Source organism: Mimulus guttatus, mitochondrion (genome assembly GCF_056151865.1).
Source record: "Mimulus guttatus mitochondrion, complete genome".
Taxonomy (NCBI): domain Eukaryota; kingdom Viridiplantae; phylum Streptophyta; class Magnoliopsida; order Lamiales; family Phrymaceae; genus Erythranthe; species Erythranthe guttata.
In genome coordinates this window covers 78,617-85,000 of record NC_018041.1, presented here as the reverse complement: position 1 = coordinate 85,000, position 6,384 = coordinate 78,617, and positions in this window count along the sequence as shown.

Sequence of the window (6,384 nt, the reverse complement as noted above, 5' to 3'; positions counted from 1 at the left end):
GTTGGTTACACCCATACCTCCCAGACCAGTATCAGATCCACCTCCCAGGAATCATAATCCTAATACCAGGCGTGAATATCACATGGGAGGAGCAGAGCACTGGACTGATAGATGTTACAATCTGAGACACCGGGTGCAAGATCTTAATTGACAAAGAACTTCTTAAGTTTGAACCACCGGAAGAGAAGCCGAGTGTGATGCAGAATCCGCTTCCCTCGCATGGGAATGATAATGCTGGTCCATCTAGTAATGCAGTCAATGGCCAGAAGGTTATGTTCGATTCATCGCAGCTCATCACGCCTCGTGGAGCCCGAGTTCGAGTGCGTTTTGAAGAAGAAGAAGCTTCGCCCGAGGTAGCCATGGTAGCTCACAACAAGCAAAAACTCACCAAGCAATGGCTTAGATAGAGGAAAGATGTCGCATCAGCGGAAGACCAAGCTCAAGGGCCATCTCGAACTCGTCCCACCATCAAGAAAAAAGGGGCGAGAAAGTTCGATCCTCTGCCGTTCTTACAATCACAGTGACTTCCAGACTTTATCACAGCAGGACTCATCTCCCCTGTACCACTCAAGCCTCCGCCAAATCCACTGCCAAAAAGGTATAATCCGAATGCTCGATGTGATTACCATATGCACGGAGCAGGCCATTATACTTCCGACTGCTACGACCTTAAGCATAAGATTCAAGACCTCATTGATCAGAAGCTTTGGAACCCATCCAAGGATGTAATCAGCACCCCACAGAGAGCATTCGCTCCATGGTACCCCATCGCACCTACTAGTGCCAGGCTCCGCTCGCAATTGAAGAACGAAGAAGATTTACCAGAAGTAGCAATGATAACCGTTGGCAGGCAGAGGCCAGTAAAGCAGAAAGTTCCTCCCCGGAGATGAAACTGGATCGACCTACTCTACTGTGACATCAGTAGCTCCTCAAATCGACCAAGAATTTTTATTACCTGCTGCAGATTTAGAATTCCCTATCATTGTCTACCAGCACAGTGGGGCCCCTGTTTATCAAGCAATCTATACACCTACCGCTCTCACTCCTCTATTCGAGAGAGGGGCACTGACGCCCGCTGCAAGTTGGGAATTCCCCACCATGCACCAGAACATTCTCTCCCATCTTCTGTCCCTGGGGGAGACAACGACCTCAATAGTAGCCCTTCCCAGGGTTAAAATGGGGTTCCGAGGGCAAACCTCGAAGAAAAGAAAGACCGCTTACTCGACAACCTCGCGTCCATTGAGAGGCGGATGGACCAACTCCTGGCGCGAGCATCCTCAGTGAAATAAAAAGAGGATCTCGCAGCCTGGGAGCGAGAGCGCGAGGAAGTTCAAAAATGGCTAGCGGAGACCGAACTTGGTTTCGAGTGGGTCAGGGAGCTGGAGTTTAGGAATCGGGTATAGGTGCTGTCCATTCCATAGACGAGAGACCCGCTGACCCACTAGTGGTTTTAGTTGGTAAAAGACAACAGGTTCAAGACAAAGGTATGTCACGGGAGATGGAGCGAAAGCACAAGGCCAGTTCTCATCAACTGAGAGCTCCACTCCAAGAGAGGGAAAACAGCACAAGTTGAATTCAATTCCGTGAGACCTATGAATGAGATCTATTAGGTTAGGAGACCCTTTGACCATTTGAAATCCATATATAACAGTAGAATAGAACGTCGAAGATAAAGCGCCTTTTAAGGATATGGGAATCAACTTCGCCTTCATCAACCAAATAGGAATCAAGGTGAGAGCCGTGGCCGGGTACGAACGATGGGTCGTCGGGTTCCAGAAGTCTCATGTTCGGAACGTGTGAGAGCTCGGCTTGGGGCCTAAGAAATGAATATAAGCTTGGATTAACCAACAAAGACGTAGCATGCGCTGAAAGGATGGATAGCGTCAACATACTACAAGTGGCGCTTTCCTAATCAAAAGATAGGAGAGCACCCCTTCTCCCGACCCGAGGAGTGAACGAAGCTCAGTGGCTCAGTAGCCTTTCTTTATCGATTGGGTCCTGGTTCTAGGGCGCCCTCGTAACGTAAGGCTCTGGAAGACCTCCCCCGCTGCAAGGAGAAAGAGACTTATTTAGTGAAGTCTGACATCTGTTCTTTTGAACGAATCCGGTGATAGTCCTTCCTTTGCTTCTATTTGAGATTGGTTTTGTCTTCTTTTCTCCATATTCCATAGAAAGGAGAATGTGAAAAGCCTTCCTTCAGCGGGCGTCAGTCGTCTTCTTGCTGTTGTTGAATGTGAAGTTGTGATCAGCTTAGCTGTAAAGAGCTCTTGTTTAGCGAAAGTCGGATTCTGCTTGAGCGGCCTTCTCTCTCTAAAGGGAGTTACGCCAAAGGTAGTTCGGTAAGCCTCGGGTCAGAATCTAGTATGACCGAAGCATTAGCCCTGTCTCTATCCTTGGGCTAAGGGCCCGTAGACTGGACTTAGTGCGGTGAGGTAGCTTAGGATGATGAAAGCGTACCTGATGACTTTCGGACTTTCTTGCTGGATTGGCTTCTTGACTTAGAGCTTTCACATGGCAATCGAGCTGCCATTGATGGATAAAATTCTGCTATAAAGAGGGAGTTGGCAGAGGTAGAATCGGCATCTGTCTCGCCTGCTGGAAAGCTTGACTTGGCTATTGAAATCAGCAGCAGATCTTATCAAATCAACAAGATGTTGAAGAATCCGTTCTTGGAAGAATTTCTACTAAAATGGAGGAGTTCTAATACCCAGTTAAATGATTAAGGTCTTTTCCCGCCTCAAGGGGAATGCTTGAAAGCTGGAATCCATCTAAGAGACAGAAGAGCAAGCACATTCATTGAAGATTCAAACCCCTCCCACAAGGGGGCTGAGAAAGCTGTTCTCGATACACCTACTCGGTCATCAAACTCATTTACCACTAAATCTACTAGAAATAACAGATGTATAAGGAAAAAACAACCTCGATCCCGCTCAAGGCATTGGTAGTTTACTTGCCGCCCCATTCCATTCATCCCGACAGGAGCGGAAACCCAACCATTCGTCGTGGGAATGAACCTTCTCGACTAAGCCTAATCGAAGATTTCTCGTAAAAAATGCATTCGAAGCACTTGTGAAGTTCGGAAGAAAAGAAGGCTTTGAGGGGAATTGAAATTCTTCTTTCAATTTACATTTTTCTTTCTAAGTAAGAGAATAAATCTTCTTAGCTAACGATGAAGAAAACTGGTCTGACTGTAAAGAATCGGGCTAGTTGTGGAGGGTTGGCTTTCTCAGCACGAAATTGGCTCTCAAGTCGAGGCTTTGTTGCGGCACGGCTGGTCAAAGTCGAAAGGCGAAGCAGTCGGTACACGGTACATTCAATCAAGTCCGTTGCTGGTGCAAGTCAAAGAAGAAGAAGTAGCTGCTATCGAATCGGAATCTTCGGAATTGGGACAAACATCTCCAACCGAATTGGCACTGGAATAAATATCTGCAAGATTCTCTTCATAAATTTCGAAAGCGTATGTAACATTCCTTTCTCCAGTCAGAAAGCCTCATGTGAAAGAAAACCATCCCCATTGAGAAAGTCCTCAGCTAATGGATATTGATTGAGTGGGGATCTTTCTTTACCGTCTAGTAGTTTGTCAGCACCGAAGAAAGGGGATCCGGGAAGCCTAGTCCAATGACGGTGGAAAGCAAGTAGCTAACAGGGACCCGGCTTACAGGATACTATTTCAGACGAAAAGCAAGACCAGACAGACCATATCCCTGTAGATAGTAGAAGGCGTGAAACTCATCTTTGGGAAGAACTTTCTTTGCCACTAAAGAGTGGAATCCTTCCTGTCGCTCGCCGTAGAAAGCGGCTAATGTATCAACTAGCAACTATCCCCTCGTCATTTAAGGGATAAAAGGCCGTTGCAACACTCTTTCGAAAAGTTCATCGGTGATGATTTCCACTCATTCATCATACTCAAAGTCGAAGTCACGGCATGGGGGGCTCGGAAAAATAACAAGAATCGGTGTCGTGGTGGTGCTACGAGATGGCGATTTATCGTATAGAAGAAAAAAAAAAAGAGAAAGGTAGGAAAACTAGGAACTTTAAGTACAGACGATAGGGATAGAGAAGGAGATACTTTTACAGTTCCTACCCTAAAAATAGTATAGAAGAGAAGATAAATGAATTGATTCTTCCAGTGGATCGCAGATCGGAGAAAGTTGACCATTAAGAATGAGGATTGGGTCTGTATTCAGCTAGTAGGATTTGCTCCTTTCCTGACCAGCGCCCAAAGAGCTTTCCACCTTAGGGTCAAGCCGGTCTCCGTCTGGCAAAGTAGAATCCGATCGATCACTTGAAGTTCGTTAACTAGCCAGAGAGAGCCGTCTCTTATTGATTGGCGAGCTTGAGCTATCAGTCGCAGGTTCAAGAACGAAGTAAGTCCACCGTCGAGTAGTCTGAAATGGGAACGGCTCGTGTTTGAAAGTCGTCATCTTATCTTGCACGAGCATCGTCGTCCCCATCACTTCCCTTAAACGGAACAGTTAATCGTAGAGCAGGAGGAATTCTTTCTGTCCGCTAGTCAGGAATGGAATCGGACGCTACGAATACGAATTATTGAATGGGGGGAATTTTCGAATAATTATTAGACAAATAGGGCACTAGAACGCTATTCTTCTTCCTTCCCCCGCTTAGGCCTTAGGACATTAGCAGTAAGACTACCGCAAGGTAGCAAAAGAAGTAGCAGTAGTGGAAATCACAGTAGTTCTAGCAAAATCATTGGCACGCTAGGCCCCTTCTCTAAGAGAAAATAGGGTAGGCAGGCTACTTGAATGGACATCTGAGATGGCATCAAGCCGAGCACAAAACAGATCTGGGCTGCTAGTAAGGAGGACTGTGAAGCCTTCTAGCATAAGTGATGCCTTCCCAAGGTCTGGTCTCTTCGGTACGGGTACGGGCTTTGAGAATGTAGAGTAGAAGGGGCTTCCTCAGCTACCGGGAAAGACTGCCACGAATGCCAATGCAGTACCTCACACTTGCGTCTACCCCTAGCCGTACCACAACAATTTCGAGCTCCGGGAGATCGTCCTGCCTAGTTCTCCTTCAGGAGTTGCCAGGCCGTCCATCCTCAATAAATGGAATTTTAGGTTTTAGCACCTTCGCTGTAACCTCTTTCCGACGCTAAGCGCAAAAGGCACTTGAAGGAGTAGTGGGACCAACCATCACTACCATAGGGCTTTAGTGGTCAATCCTGCCACCTCAGACTCCTATTTCCCCTCACGTGTCAACAAGCAAGTTGGGTGCTCTCCCTTAACGTGGTAGGACTCTGTTGCAGGTCTTGACGTTGGCTGATTAAAAAAGGCATCCTCGTCGCAGCAAAGCCCGTCTTTCTTAGTTTAGTCAAAAACGAGACTTTCACAGGTCCGATAGGTCTTTATACTATACTAGTAGGGCGGTTACCTTCAAATGCGTGAATTTTCCTTTTTAGACCTTCTTTGTCAACAAGAGCCCTGCCTTGGTCTTCAATCCTCTTGAGCTGCTAGTGAGCATCCCTCTTTGCTTTCTTTGAAGCGTGCATTGGTCACATGGATGACTTCGTTAAGGAAAGCTTCTTTCAAAGTGCACTGCACCGACTAGACAAACTAAATGGCACTCAAGCTTTAACCTACCTCATCCATCGCCTTCCTTTCTTAGAATGATGGGATCCGTCCAGCCTACCTGTAGAGTTATCCTTGCCCGATCGGTTAATCCTCTTTCTTGCCTATTCCCTACTCCCATATCGCTTAACAGCGAACCTACTCCTTTGGACGCGAAGCCAGCTAGTCGTCTACTTTCACCGCTCCTGGCCCCAAGCAAAGACTTTTCCTACTCTTGACCTTAGTTACCCGACTGACCTTACTTTCCCTTCCCTGGCTCTGATACCGTCTTCCCTTTCTCTTCCTTCTCTGTCGGAGTGGCCAGAACCCACTCAATCTCCAACTAGCTCATTTCTCGATGAGAGGACCGCGAAATCTTCTTTGCCGGCTTCTTCCCGTTCTAATTCTAAGCTGGTTTCCAACCCCTACCTTATTAAGCCTTATTAAGGCGAACTATTCATGAAAGAAACTTCCTTTACTAAGCCTAAGTTTACCCGGCTTTGTGCTTACTTACCCGATTCGAGGACAGGTAGGATCTTGCATCCGATTTAAAGCAACTGCTTGCCCTTCTTCCCTATCGACAAAGAACTCCTTCACTTCATGCCTTTGATAGAACGGAGATGAGAATTAGGCTGCTGTTGAAAAGCGTCTGCTAGCGGAGTTAGTGAACTCTTTCTTGAGGAGCGGGTTCTATCCCCCGAGTAATGGGTTTAAGCATATACAAGGCAAAGGCCCCCTTCTCTTTCCTGGTATTCAAGATCAGATTCAAATCAAAGCTGTTCGTCCCCCTTCTCGACGTTCCCGGAGGGTGGCTCTT